At 33.7% G+C, this 17,239-nt stretch overlaps 2 long non-coding RNA genes across 8 annotated transcripts in view; one reads left to right on the forward strand and one right to left on the reverse strand.

Moving 5' to 3' along the window:
• Window positions 1–17,239, reverse strand: part of LOC106073339 (uncharacterized) — a 314,185-nt gene that overhangs the window by 266,733 nt on the left and 30,213 nt on the right. Inside the window, exon 1 of one of the 7 annotated variants that reach the window (XR_008774788.1) lies at window positions 2,573–2,850. The exons of the other annotated variants lie outside the window; for them this stretch is intronic. This is a non-coding gene — a long non-coding RNA (uncharacterized LOC106073339). Of the gene's footprint in view, window positions 1–2,572; window positions 2,851–17,239 lie in introns of those variants that run through there. 7 annotated transcript variants of the gene reach the window in all.
• On the forward strand, window positions 9,533–16,164 carry LOC129922854 (uncharacterized). Its single transcript, XR_008774801.1, has 3 exons — window positions 9,533–9,744; window positions 11,235–11,299; window positions 15,343–16,164. It is a non-coding gene; the product is annotated as an uncharacterized LOC129922854 (long non-coding RNA).

Genomic DNA, 17,239 nt, shown 5'->3' on the forward strand with positions numbered 1-17,239 from the left:
TACCGGCAATTTAAGTATCTGCTAAACGCTTAGTGTTGTGATTGTATATAAATTTATAAAATAATTCACAATGTATTGTTTTAAAAATATATAATGTTCATTATCAAACTACGTTCAGTGCATTGCCACGAATTATATTCAACGTCGCAGCTTTTATATTGTTAGTATCCTTCTTAATGCCAACTAAAAAAACAACAATCTTAGTCCCAAGTTATGTAGTCGCCTTATTCTATTTAAAATTCCCATAATTCAAAACAATAAATGTGTATCTAAGTTTATTGGTATCTCGAGAATAGCAATGGTGTCAAGATTAAAAGAGTACTCAGAACAGTCTATACCTCTGCCCTCTCCGTGACCAAAACTAAGAGGCTATTGTAAGCCCAGCCCAACGACCAAAGTATCCTGAGATCCACTTTCCACAGCTTACTCTGCTAAAGGTGGGTCAACTTGAGGATGAGCCTCCACCAGGACTTAACATTAAGAGTACCAGCTCTTTGTTTAGACCTTTCAATGTATATGTACTGCTTTGCTGTAAGCAGCTTATTTAGATCTAGATCTAGGTATAAATCCTTACTTTGCCGCAAGAAACTTATCTAGATATTTTTACTTTGCCTAAGTAACTTATTTAGATATAGTTCTAGTTATTTAGGTATAGATATTTTTACTTAGCCGCAATTAACTTATTTATATCTAGATCTAGTTCTCTATCTTGTCTCTATGTATATTACTTTGACATAAAAAAAAGACTTATTTAGATCTAGATCTAGGTATAAATCCTTAGTTTGCCGCGAGAAACCTATATAGATAGAGCTAGAACTAGATATTTTTACTTTGCCTAAGTAACTTATTTAGATCTAGATCTAGTTAATTAGGTATAGATATTTTTACTTAGCCGCAATTAACTTATTTAGATCTAGTTCTCTATCTTGTCTCTATGTATATTACTTTGACATAAAAAAAGACTTATTTAGATCTAGATCTGGGTATAAATCCTTACTTTGCCGCGAGAAACTTATATAGATCTAGATCTAGTTATTTAGGTATAGATATTTTTACTTTGCCTCAAGAAACTTATTTAGATCTAGATCTAGTTCTTTATCATATTTTCTATGTATATTACTCTGACGAAACAAACAAGAAACTTATTTAGATATAGATCTAGTTCTCTATCATTGTCTGTATGTATATTACTTTGAAGATCTAGTAATTCCAGACATAATCCAGAGTTTTGTGTTTCCTTCTTATGAAATTTGTTTCTTCTTTTCTCACTAGGAAGTGTCAAGTTGTAATTAAAAGTCTTGCCAAAAAAAAAAACAACAACATTGGATGGTGTATGTATTTGTGTTTATGTCAAAGCGTGTGTGACTGTGTCTTTATATATATATATATATCAAAGCGCGCGTCAGTGTTTATATCAAAGCGGGTATGTTGGCTCTCATATTTGTTTTTCATTATTGCAATAATAGAACTCTTCAAAAAAAAAAAAAAAAAAAGCTCTCCACACACGGACACACTCACACTTAAATACAAACACACACACAATCTATGAGAAACATCATTCACACATGATCACAATTTCAACATCTAAACCCAACCAGATATTTTGTATTTAATAAATGCACTTCTTGACATAAAAGTGTTGTTGTTTTTTTATATAAGTCGCTCCTTCAGTAATGAAGATTCATTTCATCCGAGCCCAGTCCTTCCGCAGGACAGCAAGGGATGCCATAGGGCATGGTTCGAACTACGCCACCATTGTGACCGCAGTCCAAAGCGCAAGTAACACGACCAGCATATATATATATATATATATATATATATATATTGGTGTAGTATTGGTTCATGTCAGTGTTTTATACGTATAACCATAATAATTATAGTATTAACCCATACTACACCAATAAAACCAGTTTATTAAGTCTTTAAAAGTGATCCCCCCAATTCCCCCCAACCGCCCCTCGAAAAAAAACAACATTTGGCTATATTTTTCAATCACTTCATGTTCATTCAGTAAAACAATATGCTCTTCCTGCCACCTGATCTCGACTCAATGCCTACACGTCATGACATTCCAAGATGTCATGACGTTATCTAAGGAACACATCGTCCCAAATAGACGTTAGGCTAACAAGAAAAACGCCAACATGGCAATAAATGCAAGGCCGAGCTAGAACTCTGCTATGTATAGACGCTTTCCAGTCTATATTAATCCAATCTTTTATTTCGCTTGTCAGCTAATTAAAAACATTCTTTTTATAAATCGCATATGATAAAAATCGATTATAAAAAAAAAAAAAACAACCAAAAAAAAAAAACAAAAAAAAACAGCAATTTTGTTTTTTAATCCTGATTTTTTTTTTTTATTGTGTGTGGGTCTGGTGTGGTTCTAGGCCTACTTCGCTTTTTCTGTTGCATAATGATACAAAGATAAAAATGGCGGATATAACGCTTTAAAAAAAACAACGACGTTAACATTACACCGCTAATGTAATCAATAAATGTATGGAAATGAATCGTTAGATAACACGAGACTAGCACAAAAATGTAAAGGTTTTGAACTGCAAATACTTACGATACCCTCGCCATGAAGCAGCGACGTTTTCTGGGCCTGCACGCAAGCAGCCGGTACTACTTTCTTTCCCGCCTTCTTCCCGAGCTACTTAGTGTAACTTTCCGCCGTGCGCTATACAGAGTCTAGACAGCTAGGGCCATGACTCGTACTATATTATATCATAGTAACGTAGATCTGGCCCCGTAGAACACCAAGAACTTATAAATACACATTTTAATAAAGCGTAAACCTAACATTTGACTGAGCAGAAATTATTTAAACAAAAGTATTGTTTTAATCTTGGTATATCTTAGCGCCATTTTTTTTAACAGAAACTAAAGGTCGTAGATATACAGGAAACATTTTTTTTTTTCAAAGATGGAAATTTCGTTTTCCAATGGTTCTAAAATTATTTCCCATTGATTTTTTTTTTTTTTTTACAATGCAAATAGTTAGTATTAAAATTGGATACTTTTTTTTAACAAAATAAAATCGTAATATATAATCAATTACTTTCAAAAATTCAGTATTGACGACTATAAAAATGAAATAAATAAAACAATTATTAATTTAATTATTTTTTTTGTGTAAAATTGTAAAATATATAAACAGATGGTGATCGTAAGATTTGTTTGGTAATAAAAAAAAATTAAAGCGAGGCCGGACTTAGGGTTCACGTTGCCCCGGGTCAGGTTGAACTTCGGCGCCTTTCATAGTTTGAGCTTCGAGAAAGTTCTAAAGGTAAAAGAAAAAAAAAAATAATGACACATTCTTTTTTTTTTTTCCGAGGGGAAACAGAAGACAGCTTATGGCGCTAACAAGCTATAACCTGTGTTAGGAGAAGGTTCAAACCGGTTCTATCATGAAACCCTTTTTTTTTTCCTTTATTTTCTTTACTCGGGTGCAAACTTCGACACAATAGAATTAATGAGAAAAATAATAATAAAACAGTGAATTAGAAATTCAAAATTTTTGAAAGTTGAATAAATATAGTACATTGTGAGTTCAGTCGAAGTATTGGTGACAAAAAAGCTTGCAAACGTTTTTTGGGGCCCTGATCGTAGATCTATGTATAACATTGTTATTAGTCAGTGGCAGGTATTGCTCTGACCTGCTACATTTTAAGAAATGTTCAATGGAAACTATTAGGCTACATTTTAAGAAATGTTCACATGAGATTCTGTTAGGCTACATTTTAAGAAATGTTCACAGAAGATTCTGTTAGGCTACATTTTAAGAAAAGTTCAGGAGACTCTGTTAGGCTACATTTTAAGAAATGTTCACAGGAGATTCTGTTAGGCTACATTTTAAGAAATGTTCACAAGAGATTCTGTTAGGCTACATTTTAAGAAAAGTTCACATGAGATTCGTGTCGTTGTCAAACTATTACAATAGAATTTCCGCAATATGAGAACCTAAGCATAGAGATTAAGCTATTTAGGAATTAATCTAAAATAACAATATATATTATATCAACCGAAGGGTTAATGACAGATAAACTCACAGACACATTCAATGTGCTTAAAATCCCTAAGAATCTCTCAGTGGACACTGTTAAGAAGACTACAATGAATTTTGTTTCCCTTTAACGAAGCTGGACCCTGGTAGTGCTAGATAATGAAAATGAGCTCATTTCTACAATAATAATAATAATGATAATAATAATAATAAACCGGCTCTGACCGAATTTAGACCTGATAGGGACGTAAGCTATTTAGGAAATGTGGCCCTATGTTTAAGCAATTTTTCGCTTTCTTCAAAACGGAGCCCCCAAGCAAGAGGGGGGCCCTGAGCTATAGTTTATGTTGACTATAGGTAAATCCAGCACTGCAAAGAGATAGTGAGAACGGATCAGTTTAAGAGTACAATTTATTACGAGAGTCACTATTTATGAAGGCTCTAAAAACTAACTTGTTTAATGGTCATTTTTTTTAAATAATTGCTAACTATGTTGAAAACTAATAATAGTGACCTTGCTGACTGACTTTACATCACCTTGCCGAGTTCACGGTGCATATATAACGACTGACTTTACATGACCTTGCCGAGTTCACGGTGCATATATAATGACTGACTTTACATGACCTTGCCGAGTTCACGGTGCATATATAATGACTGACTATACGTGACCTTGCCGAGTTCACGGTGCATATATAATGACTGACTATACGTGACCTTGCCGAGTTCACGGTGCATATATAATGACTGACTTTAAATGACCTTGCCGAGTTCACGGTCCATATATAATGACTGACTATACGTGACCTTGCCGAGTTCACGGTGCATATATAATGACTGACTTTACGTGACCTTGCCGAGTTCACGGTGCATATATAATGACTGACTTTACGTGACCTGGCAGAGTTCACGGTGCATATATAATGACTGACTATACATGACCTCGCCGAGTTCACGGTGCATATATAATGACTGACTTTACATGACCTCGCCGAGTTCACGGTGCATATATAATGACTGACTATACGTGACCTGGCCGAGTTAATGATGCATGTATAGTGACTACGCCTTGGCCATGATACCAATGTTGGTCATTTGAACCGCCATGTCTGGTGTTTCCTACACAGCAAGGCATTTGAATTATACTGTTTCAATGCTCCCATTAAAATTTATCAACACTGAATTCAGTAGTCTGACTCCTCCCATTGAATATACATTGACACGCCCACATTGCTTGGTTCCTCCCAATAAAAGTACATCAACACGCCAACATTGAGGTTGTTTTTTTTTTTTTTCGCTTAGCTTCTCCCATTAAAAGAACATACACACACCTACATTGAATTCTTCTGTTTGGCCTCTCCCATTAAATCTACATAAACACACCTACATTGAATTCTGCTGTTGGGCTCCTCCCATTAAAAATACATAAACACACCCACATTGAGTTCGGCTGTTTGGCTCCTCCCACTGAGGGCATGCAGTAAAAAGGGCCACGTCATAATGAACTGTACTTACATCTCAAAGCCAGGCCCTCTGGTCTGATATAAAGAAGATGTTCTTTTTCACTCTTCCTTTGCTGTCAGTCCATTTGTGTCTGTCTGTGTTCGAATGAGTGTGTATATGTGTACGCATCTGTTAATACGAATGTATGTACGTGTTTTACCCCAACACGCTTGCGTCACGTATGCTAATGTCTGCACTTTCGTTAAGACGTGTTTAACTGATTAATCCATCTCCTTATTTCTTTTTTAAACATTTTATTTTAAGTTCTTGACTGGGACATGCGCTCTATGAAGGCAGCGCTGTAGATCTGACCCAGTCGGTTTGAGTTCAAATCCAAGAGTTTCTGCTATGCGTCCACTGAAAATTAGTGAAATGACATACTTATATTTTCTCTACTGCTCGTCACCAGAAGTGCACAAGACTTGCTGGCCACAGGTAGGATACTGACCAGAGAAAGATATTCCTCGCATTCTCCTCCTATGAGTATTGTTATATCTGTAGCCCCACCTTTAATGTCTGTTGCAGTGGTTCCCAAACTGTTTCCTAAACGGAACACTTCGCAAATTTTGAGTATTTACGGAACACTTTGCTTATTTTTTTTTTTTTAGAGAGAGATTACTTCACGTGGTGGTCTAATAGTAAATTACTCCAGTAGTTCGTGGAACACCTGTTCAGGCCTAGTGGAACACCTGTTCAGGCCTAGTGGAACACAGTTTGGGAAACACTGGCCTGCAGCATGTTCGCTGCAGTGGTTGTTCTGGACGCTTATCTCTTTGATTTAAAACACATTATCTTATAAGACTTTCACAATTGTTGTACATTAATACTAATAGAAATAATAGTATGACTTAAAACAAGGACCAAGTAGGGACTGACCAATGAAACTTACAGATCTCAGAACATTCCATTGTGAAACAATAAGAGACAAAACAAGTATCTTCTTTAAGATATTTTGAGATAACTAGAAATAGATCAAATTTGAAGCTTGTTTAGATGTGGTGTTTTCATTAATCACCGAAGTCAATTTCTGAATACTCTGAATAGTTAGTTTTTGTTGTTTGTTGTTGTTGGTGTTTTTTTTTTTGGGGGGGGGGCGGGGGAGAGAACTATTTTGAATTAAAGGATGAACTAATTTGTTTTAAAGAAGAGTTTGTTATTCAATTTTAAAATATTGTTATTATCGGGACATGCGACAGAGACAGGAGAGAGAGAGAGAGAAAGAGAACGAGAGAGATAAAGACACATAGAAAAAGATTGAGAGAGAGAGAGAGAGAGAGAGAGAGGGGAAGAGAGAGGGAGTGTTACATAAGAAATATTAATACATAATTTTATTATGATTATATGCTATGTTTTTATGTTTATGTTTCATTTAAGGCAGTTAAGGCTATATTATTTTTCAAATTTATATTTTTATTTTAATATTATATTTATGTTAAATGTAATATTTATATTATTTTCATGTGCGCCTCATTCTCGCCTTAAACACCCCCATTTTAATGATTCAGTATTTTCAGCCTAAATTTTATCATAAACATAAAAACATATTTTTATATTTGTACATTTATGTCATTTTTTTTTCCATTTCAAATTGATTTAATGTTGTTAAAATTGTAGACAAGAAAAACATATCATCATATGCTCCCAAAAAGACAATACTTCCTTTATACAACTTATAGAGCGATTGGTTGTCTCTTAATAACTAATAAATTTTTGAATAAAAAAAAACCAATTTAACCTTTTTTTAACCCCGCCACTTCCCCCCTTTGTCACATAGAAAGAATCCTGGTTAAGTGAATGTATAGATCTACTACACTTTATAATATTCCATGATAGGCTTTGAGATCTAGACTTGCAGGGCGGTTAGAGTAACATTTTCCGGAACATTAACTTATTCAACTCTTGAATCAATATAGTAGTACATTCGGACATTCCCGAACGCGATAGCCCTTTCAATAAAGCAATAGTCCTTTCAAAACCGATGTTGGATCTAGATCTAGATCTCCAAACAGATATTTACTTACTTATATTTATTTACATGTTTTTTACTTTGAAAAAAATTATAACGGTCAAACTAGAATTTTCCCCGTGTGGCCAACGCGCTAGTAATTCTATTCTCAGCGAAAAACATCGACTAATAAATTTCTAGTAAAATCTTTAGAGCCGCTTTTGAGATCCGTGCCCACGTTCCACTCTCCAGGTTCCATGTAGTTCTGACTTGAAGAGAGGTATTGTAAAAAGGGCATCTATTTCCACAAGAGCACAAGCTTAGAGGCCTGCTATGTGTGCGACAGGTCAGGGCCTCGAGGCTGAGTGGGGCATCGAAATGTTACATACGCTAAAACTGATATCTTCAACCTAAATTTCTGTACTTCAGAATTCTGGTAATGCAAATGCCAGACGGCAGTATAACAATGGCGCATAAAACAGTCAATAAGCGCAGGGCGTTGACATTTGTAAGTCCGGACCCGGCCACAAAGTGCTGCACAGATTTAGAATTCAATAGACCAAATATTTGGACATTAAATAATAATGAATTTAATGAGATTTCAATACGTTAAAAATTTGATATCCATCATTTCCAAAAAAAAAAAAAAACATACTTATATGAACAATATATACATATATAAATCAAAAAAATGTAATGATAATAAACATTTTATTTTTAAAAGGAAAAGGTAGTTAGAGTTAAAGTTATATGAAGTGTTTTCTGTGATGATATTTGTATTTTAAATGAGTATCACAATCTATTTTAAGAACTTAGTTTAAATCGAATTTTGGCTTAAGATGTGGACATGAATATAAAAAAAAATATTTAGCTATAATTTTTTTTTGTGTTATTGTTTAGTTGTTTTACTTGTGGATTAAAAAAAATAAATTCTAAATAAATAATACATAAATATCAAAATATAACAAATTCAAATAATAGAAAGCGTTGAAAACAGTCTCGGATTGTGACAATTGATCTAATCATTTTTTAGGTACATGGACACTTATAGCAGACCAAATGCTAAACCACCACTTTCAGGGTGAAAAAAAGATCATGTATTTATAATTATTTTAAAGTACTTCTCATTTTTAGAAGTGCTGATAATTATTTTGAAGTGCTTATGATTATTTGGAAACGCTCGCAGGATCTCAAGGGTACTTACAATTGTTTTAAGGATGCATTCTCTATAGATTCGAGTGCTTATAGTTGTTTTGGCGTGTTTTTGATTGTTTACAAGTGCTCATAAATAATTTAGAGAGCCTATAATAACGTTGAAGAAGTTATAATGAATTTGAAGTACTTATAGACTGGCACCATATTTTTAAGACAATGAAAGGGTCGTTGAATTATTATAATATAATTATAATAAACAGAATGTATTCTCTTTGATAAATATTTTTTTTATTGTGATTAAGCCACGATAATCATAATATAGGAGAGGCCCATGTTTTTTTTTTTTTAATTCATCTAAAGGTACAGACTAATTTCCAAAATTTGTGTATATTTGCTACATTTTGTAACTAAATAGCTAGCTATAGCAATAATTCACATTTCATTTGATTTACTGTTTTCAGATGTAAGCTTATATGCATATTTAAAATTTTTGTGTTTTCTTTTTTTATTTTTATTTTTACATTATAAACAAAAGTTAAATTACTAAAGCTTTTTGAATTAATTATATGAAATATTTTATTCAAATAATTATTCACCAAAAATACAAGATACAATTAATTAAATTTAATTAAATTATGTCACATCCTAATTATCGTAACTGCATAAAACTGGTAGTTTCATTATGCTATACCGGAATGGGCTTATTAACATATAATACTATTATACAGTGCAGGAGCAAATTAAAATGAAGGTCACCAAACTGTGACCAAACACTAACGATTAATTAAATATAATGCCAGGCCTTGTTTTAGTTATCAAATGATAACATTTGTAGTACGAGTATTAGTTTCTGATACAATTCTGGATAGTTCCATCCTTGCCCAGAAACGATTGTTGAAAAATAAGTAGGAATGCATATCAACACAACTGATATGCACCTAAGTTTATTATGTAGCTTTCATCCTGTGGCAACTGTGTAACTCAATGGTAAGCTTATAGGTATGTTCGTATGGAGAGGTAGGCCTATTACCTTTGTCATAATTTGAATTATGATTTTTTTCTTAAGGCTCAAAACAGGTAGAGAACCTCAATGATGCTGGGCCTAATTTAATGTTAGACATTTTGAAAGCAGGTAAGTTATTAATTTCATTTAACATTTAAAACAAAAAGTTTTGAACGGAAGTTATTTCATAGAGAACACAGAAATTTTTTATTTTTTTAAATTTAAAATATTATATACAATTTTTTGGGCGACGATTTTAATTTCTTGTGTACTAAATATTTGTCTTTTAAATTCAACGATATTCAGAAATTGGTGGAAATAAATGTAATCCCAAATTAAAGAGATCTTATGTATAGAGAATCTATATTCTCTACCATACACAATTGATAATATATGTGTCGGTTTTAAGACCATCCTACATATGTCTACATTTCATGTAACAATATAATATCAGCCTATTATTATGTGATTGTGTTAAGGTTTGGCTTTAGTCCCATTTCTATTGGATTACAGTCGGTATCAGATCTACAGTTGTCTGACACAGTACACATGTAAATATACAGTTGTCTGACACAGAACACATGTAGATCTACAGTTGTATTACACAGTACACATGTAGATCTAAAGTTGTCTGACACAGTACACATGTAGATCTACGGTTGTATTACACAGTACACATGTAGATCTAAAGTTGTCTGACACAGTACACGTGTAGATCTAAAGTTGTCTGACACAGTACACGTGTATATCTTCAGTTGTATTACACAGTACACATGTAGATGTATAGTTGTCTGACACAGTACACATGTAGATCTACGGTTGTCTGACACAGTACACGTGTAGATCTTCAGTTGTATTACACAGTACACATGTAGATGTACAGTTGTCTGACACAGTACACATGTAGATCTACGGTTGTATTACACAGTACACATGTAGATCTAAAGTTGTCTGACACAGTACACGTGTAGATCTAAAGTTGTCTGACACAGTACACGTGTATATCTTCAGTTGTATTACACAGTACACATGTAGATGTATAGTTGTCTGACACAGTACACATGTAGATCTACGGTTGTCTGACACAGTACACGTGTAGATCTTCAGTTGTATTACACAGTACACATGTAGATGTACAGTTGTCTGACACAGTACACATGTAGATCTACGGTGTATTACACAGTACACATGTAGATCTAAAGTTGTCTGACACAGTACACGTGTAGATCTAAAGTTTTCTGACACAGTACACGTGTATATCTTCAGTTGTATTACACAGTACACATGTAGATGTATAGTTGTCTGACACAGTACACATGTAGATCTACGGTTGTCTGACACAGTACACGTGTAGATCTTCAGTTGTATTACACAGTACACATGTAGATGTACAGTTGTCTGATACAGTACACATGTATATTTACAGTTGTCTGATACAGTACACGTGTATATCTACAGTTGTCTGACACAGCCTTCAATAAAAATCCCCATTAAAATAAAAATTGTATCTAAGAAAAAAGAGTTTAAGAAATGAAAAAAAAAAAGGCCACTACTGAATCAGAGACAAACATTGTGAATTTGGAAGAAGCGTTTTGCAACTTTTTCTTTCATGTTTACAGCATGTGTATTGTTTATCACGAAAGCAGAAGTGACCTACAAGATAAATCTCCAGCCACCAGACCAGGTAAATCTAGATCTATTAGTCTATACAAACCATTTGCTATCCCGACAAATAAAGAAATTAAGTTTCTAAATGCGTCGCATTAATTGGCTACCTTGCAAGAGTAGACCGAGTGTGCAAGGAAGGGATAGGAGAAGTGAGATAACTTAAATCCATAGAACGAGATGATATCCTTATAACAAAATAGTCAACTTTTATCAAAACTATAAAGCTATGACCAATTAATCAATTTAGAACAAATAACATAAGAAAATACTTTGATGAATCTCGCCAACTCATAACAAATACTAAAGACATTACTAAAATAAACTAACGGAGCCAAGAAAGAAATCCACAAAGATTGTATTATCTTATCTTATCTTATAAATAGCAGACGTCACTTCAAAAGATAGGGTAATTACCTCCTACCCGTGTCAATCTAGTCCAATGACTTTAAATATGCAAAGTCGTTGCTTTACTGGCTGATTCAGGCAACCCATTCCATGTTGTAATAGCGCTAGTAGGAGCACTTGTACAAGTTTATCCTAGCATATGGAATAAGAAATGTGGCTTTATATCTTTCTGTGTCTTTCTGAGTATTTTATTAGGTTTTGTTTTAGTATTTTTAAACTATAATTCAGTGTATTATGGGAATAAGATTAGGAACTTGAATTGATTGGTACAGGACAATATAAAGGTTCTGAAACGTATTGTAACAGTATTCTATAGTTATAGAAATAAATTACTTGCAATACTTAGGATTAACACAAGAATATCATTGGTTCTTTCCTTTTTATTGTTACCAATCTTATTAATGCTCAGACGAGATCATCCATTATGAAACAAGTCAGTGTTACTTTATCTACATGTTGCATTTGTATAAGTTATTGTTCATTGTATTTCAAAACTGAAGAGCAAATAATATCTAAGTAATTCAAGTATTATAATATTGTAATTGTATTGTAACATAGTGTTGTATTAATATAGATTTACAAAGACGCTACAGAAGCTAGTCTTTTTACGGTGCAAGTCTTGGAAGGTCCGGACCTCCCAATGAATAACTAGCTAGAAACATTATCGGGACTGCTATCAATTCATTCTTAATTATAGTGGAGGTTCAATAAATGCCACCCACTTTCCTGTTACCTGATATTCTGGCATTTTAACATTTGTGCCAAAACATCTGTGCTAGAATGAGTAAACCGTTTGGTTCAGTTTCTTAGATCACAGTCAGAAAACGCAAGTTAAGACAGTACGGCTATATCACGAGATCCCCAGAGCTTGCCAAGACTTTCCTGATTGGAACAGTACCAGGAGAAAGAAGGAGGGGCAGACACAGAAGGCGATGGGTGGACAACATCAATGCATGGAAGAGGCTCATATCCCGACAAAAGACAGAATTGGAGCGAGAAGATCATAAGATCGTGTGTGGTGTCCCAAGGGCCCAATTAGACTAAAAGACAAATGCAAGTGAAGACTTAAGTATTTTATAATGTGAGCTTGGTGTCATGTACCTCCTACATTTATTATTACACAAAATTTAAGCTGAGTTTCGAAAATGCAGAAGTCTCAAGACACATTAAAAAGACAAAAGCAAAGAATGGCCCTGCGCTGTATGAGTCTCTGAGGGTGAGGTGGAACAGAGTGCTAATGAGAAAGCTAGTCAGCAGATCACAGTGCCCCCCAAATGTCCAACAGTCTTTACGACAGGTGTGTCTTAAGGTATGCTAGAATAGCTGTAAGATTTACGGTTTACGTGCGACACTTATATCTAACGACTTTGAAATGCAAGACTACTTGTTTCTCAGTGGCGTAGCTAGGATGGGGGGATGAGGGGGAGAATTCGAAAATCCCCCCCCCCTGGCCCCCACTTGAGGTGGGCCCCCAAATGAATATTTTATACATTAAATATTAAATATTACGCAAAATGCAGGGGGCCCCCAAAAGAGGTAAACACTCCTCCCGGCCCACAATTATTGATGTCGAATTCCTAGCTACGCCCCTGTTGTTTCTAAACACAAAATGTTAGACCAATACATCTTTACACAATATAACGTAAAAAAAAAAAAGTGCATGTCACTGCATGTCATTTGAAAACAAAGACCAGACCAACCTGGCTAGCATCACGCATGACCAATTCCAGACGATAACAAAAAAAAAAAAAATATAGTGGATGATCCTCTATCTCGACAGACGAAAACCCACTCAACATGGCTGCCCCATCTCCGCCAACATTGAACAGGCGCGGGTAGCAGACAACGCAGGATAATAGGGAACTCAAGCAAAATACAAAATTGAATGTATAGACCATTTGTACAGCCACTAGACACCACTATTTAACATCTCTGGATGTCCCCCCTAAGACCTCTTAGCTGGATATCCCCCCTAAGACCTCTTAGCTGGATGTCCACCCTAAGACCTCTTAGCTGGAAGCAATATCTCGAGATAGAATTAAAAAGTAATATTCTTTATAATAAATTTGATAAATGTTCTTAAAATTCTTACAAAATCTCTCAAAATTGTATTATTAGTCTAATTAGGGTTAATTAACGTACATTCTATAACAACAAAAGTAAACAAGTTCAATAAATGTTTCAAAGTTTTAAAGCTGTAACTATTTTAAATATATATTTTAAAAAAAAAGGAAATAGCCTGTTATTCTTGAATATATTAGTGAAAACATATATAATGTTATACTTATTTGAATTTGGTTTCGGAAAAAAAGTATTTCAACAATTAATACAATTTTCTTTGTCCATTCCAACTTAATGTTCAAATAATCTAGTAAATTAAACATTTTTTTTTTAATTTGTCATTAAACAAAGAAAGAAGAAGAAAGAGCTACTATGGGGACTGAACCTGCGACATTCGCGTTATTAGACCGACGCTCTATTAACTTCGCCAACAGCTATTCTCTATTCAATACTTCAGCTTAAAATAAAAGATTTTTGTAATTCCGAAACATGATAAAAAAAAATCCATGTAAATTTTGTTCATTGATAAATATTTTGATAAAAGGAGTTACACTATATTGTTTTTAACACAATTGAGCTAATGGTCAAACATACAAATATGTAACATGCGGGTGTAAGAGTAGGACCTTACTTTAAACACTAAGGATTCCAACTGTTAATATAAATAGACATTTACTGATTTTGTTGTAGAAATTTAAATTCTGAGCATTTAAAAAAGAACATACTAAAACAGTGATAATGTAAATGTAATAATACAAAGTTAATATTGTCACCAGCATAAAACATAATTGGTGACACATATAACCAATATTACATGAATTAATAAACTTCGTACATTGTCTATAATACAGTTATAATAAATATAGTTATTAATATTGTGGCTAGACTTGTCAACGGTATAGTCTGTGTATTTTTTAAATTCGTAATTGACAATACAGAATTTATTGATGGTACATTATTAGGGTATTCTATAGCAAACTGAATAAAGCTAACCGCATTCATTACTTCATTGCGTGTATGTTTCTGTTGTGTTGACTTTATATGAGTAAAGGGTCCTTGTAATCACAGCAAATTTCCATAAGGATCAACAAAGCAAGTCTTATGTCTTAGTCTTAGTCTTAGTCTTAGCTTTGCAATCAAAATAAAAAGAATAGAGCCCTAGTTTTAATAACATTTCTGTCCGTTGCCATGTATCCTCGTCTTAAATGTATTTTTTTATTACCGCTAGTTACTTGCCCATTTGTTCTGAAACAAACTTTTTCAGTCATAGATTGAAATTTTAATGTTTCCACCACATTGACATTGTTTAATGCTACCAAAGGAAGAACTTAAAAAATTATCATAAACCTTTTAACAAACATAGTTTTATCAACATTTACTATATCTTGTAAACCAAAAGGCTATCTAGTTATAGTTTGTTGTTGTTCTATGTTTAGCCATGTATGAAACGCTCTAATGATCATTAAGGGTACATTATATACAATGTAACAATGGCAACATCTTCCATTCCGAAGATTAAGGGTGAGTGTAGTGTTTGACATGACTATGCAGACCCAGTTAAAACCGGCATATTTTTTTTTGCATCTCGCACAGACAAGTCCTTCGTCCGTTGGAGAGCCCTCACAAAGGACTCGGGACACATGTAAGACCCAAAGAAGACCCTGTTAAAGACAGGCGCAGAGCATAAAGAGAGAACATAAATTATATGTATTAATGGTATAGTATATGTATTACTGGTATAGTATTTTTATATGTATTGATGGTATAGTATATGTATTATTGGTATAGTATATGAATTGATGGTATAGTATATGTATTACTGGTATAGTATATGTATTGATGGTAAAGTATATGTATTACTGGTATAGTATATGAATTGATGGTATAGTATATGTATTACTGGTATAGTATATGAATTGATGGTATAGTATATGTATTACTGGTATAGTATATGAATAGATGGTATAGTATATGTATTACTGCTATAGTATATGTATTGATGGTATAGTATATGTATTACTGGTATAGTATATGTATTGATGCCAATTGATGGTATAGTATATGTATTACTGGTATAGTATATGTATTGATGGTATAGTATATGTATTACTGGTATAGTATATGAATTGATGGTATAGTATATGTATTACTGGTATAGTATATGAATTGGTGGTATGTTATATTAACTGAAGATACAATTGCATGCATTGATGGTATATTATATATATTGAAATTATTGAAATTATATTGTTTGCATTGATGGTATAATACATAGATCTACATGGAAGGTATCTTGAGTTCCAATAGGGATTGTTAATTTTCATTAACAATAAAATGCCCTACGGCTATTAAATTTAAAATAAAGGTGTTACACTTTCCATTATTTGTGTGCCTTAACTGTTACGCTATTGTGCATGTGTTTGCGTCTGTGAGTCTGTCATGTGAGGTACTCAGGAGGTGCTCGACTTATGGCGTGATTGATACGTCACATGAGGTCAGCTTGACCCTAGATCACACACTCGTTGGGCGTGAGCAACACCCAACACAGCACGGTTATGTAACTCTGCCCATTCGCTAACGCCACATTAAGCGACAATGTGCTTGCCTGGTTGGGGGCGGAGGGGAGGTGGTGAGAAAAGGGAGGGGGGGGGGGAGAGGCGAGATTCAAGGTGTGTTATTTCAAACTGCTTTCGCGGCCAAGGGGCATGATGGGTAAAACGAGCCGAGGGATCGATACTTGTCGCGTGCATTCATAAGTCGGCATACATTAAATCTCATTGATCTGTTTACACACAAATTAAAATGGGAAGGAAGGGAGGGAAAGATGTTGAGAAGGGGGTGGGGTGGAAGCATGAAAGAGTGAAATTTATCTATCTATCTATCTATCTATCTATCTATCTATCTATCTATCTATCTATCTATCTATCTATCTATCTATCTATCTATCTATCCATCCATCCATCCATCCATCCATCCATCTATATATCCGTCCGTCCGTCCGTCCATCCATCCATCCATCCATCCATCTATCTATCTATCTATCTATCTATCTATCTATCTATCTATCTATCTATCTATCTATCTATCTATCTATCTATCTATCTATCTATCTATCTATCTATCTATCTATCTATCTATCTATCTATCTATCTATCTATCTATCTATCTATCTATCTATCTATCTATTTATTATTTATTTCTGTCTTTCTGTCGGTCACTCTTGTCTCTATTTCTTGCCATTTGTTTATTTGTGAATAAGAATCCGATTAAAGTTAATTATAATTTTAAAAGATTTCAATAAATGTTCAATACCTTATGACATTTCTTTTCTAGGGGTTCGCTGACACAATGACGCGTGATCTGCGCATTTGTTCCATTGTGGACACGTGTTTATAAATGCAAGATGGCGGAATTAAAATTTGAAACTCTAAAAGCAATAAATATGATATTTTTTCTTCATCCCCTTAACTAAAAAAAAAAAATTACATAA

This window comes from Biomphalaria glabrata, chromosome 14 (assembly GCF_947242115.1).
Source record: "Biomphalaria glabrata chromosome 14, xgBioGlab47.1, whole genome shotgun sequence".
In the NCBI taxonomy this organism is placed as follows: Eukaryota; Metazoa; Mollusca; class Gastropoda; family Planorbidae; genus Biomphalaria; species Biomphalaria glabrata.